This window comes from Cryptotermes secundus, unplaced genomic scaffold (assembly GCF_002891405.2).
Source record: "Cryptotermes secundus unplaced genomic scaffold, Csec_1.0 scaffold1076, whole genome shotgun sequence".
NCBI lineage: Eukaryota > Metazoa > Arthropoda > Insecta > Blattodea > Kalotermitidae > Cryptotermes > Cryptotermes secundus.
The window spans coordinates 429,127-430,659 of record NW_019732383.1 but is presented as its reverse complement, the minus strand read 5'-3'; positions in this window follow the sequence as shown (position 1 = coordinate 430,659).

Here is a 1,533-nt window from a genome sequence, read left to right as displayed (position 1 = left end):
ACCCGCGCGTGCCAGTTGCCCGCCCCCCCCCCCCCCCGAGGAGATCCGGGTTCGATCCCAGGTCAAGTAATTTGGGATTTGTGGTGAACAAAGTGACACTGGGCCATGATTTTCAAATGCTTCGGTTTTCCTTGCCAATTCTCGTTCCACGAACTCAACTCCTCCATACTCATCTATCATCTTGAACTAGTACAATAGGCCAATTAGTGGCCGACGTACCCAGTTGACTGTCTCACCCCAGCCCACGAAACTAATAAATAAAAAAAAANAAAAAAAAAAAAAGTAACCTCTGGTACCACCTCATCAATTTGTTTTTTTTTTTTCTCATGAGGTTGCTGTAGCGGGAAATGAACCGAGTCCAGTCGAACCAACCTCACTACGGCACTCCAAAGGTACGCCCATTAGTTTTGCATTAAACTATAATTCTGACTTTGGAGCTTTTGTGCCGTCTCTGTGCAACGTCTTTCATTTATTCTTTCTTCATATTCCTGTATTGGACACTACAGGTTTCGGCCTGATTGGTCATCTTCAGGTGCACAGGTTAAGGATTTTGCTGCTCACTTGGCCATCTTCAGGTGTACAGTTTGTTATAGTTAAGGATTCTGCTGCTCACTGTAATGCGGTTTTCTTTCCTCTTAAAGTATTTGCCTCTGGTTACACAGGTGTAAATATATATATGTTACAGCGATCTGTGATGGATAGGTGGGTTCAATCTGATCATATTTTGTTAATACACCCCATGTCTGGAAACTCTTCCTTTTAGCGTTAAGGGCCACAACATTTTCCAAGGGGATGCATAAGTTTTATGGGATGTTATCGTTGTGTTACATTATAAAAGCTGCTCAAAGTGGCTGCCACCGTCTTCATTGCATCTTCTGCACCGCCTGGCTATGTTATCCTGAACTCTATGAAAGTTTCCCTGCATTTCCCAGATGGTTCCAGCTGCAACTGCAATTCTTGCCACAAGATCAGGTTGTGTCTCCACTGGAGTCCCGTACACCAGGCTTTGCATGTACCCCCAGAGATAGAAATCCAGTGGAGTCAACTCAGCAGAGCGAGGGGGCCAGGTTACTGTGCCTCCACGTCCAAACCCGGATGGCTTCAGCGGCTACTGCAATTCTTGCCACAAGGTCAGGCTGTGTCTCCACTGGAGTCCCGCACACCAGGCTTTGCATGTACTCCCAGAGAAAGAAATCCAATGGAGTCAAGTCAGAGGAGCGAGGGCCCAGGTTATTGGGTCCTTACGTATAATCCCGGATGGTTCCAGCTGCAACTGCAATTCTTGCCACAAGATCAGGTTGTGTCTCCACTGGAGTCTCGTACACCAGGCTTTGCATGTACCCCCAGAGATAGAAATCCAGTGGAGTCAAGTGAGGAGAGCGAGGGGGGCAGGTTATTGGGCCTCCACGTCCGAACCCGGATGACTTCAGTGGCTACTGCAATTCTTGCCACAAGATCATATTGTGTCTCCACTGGAGTTCCGTACACCAGGCTTTGCATGTACCCCCAGAGATAGAAATCCAGTGGAGTCAA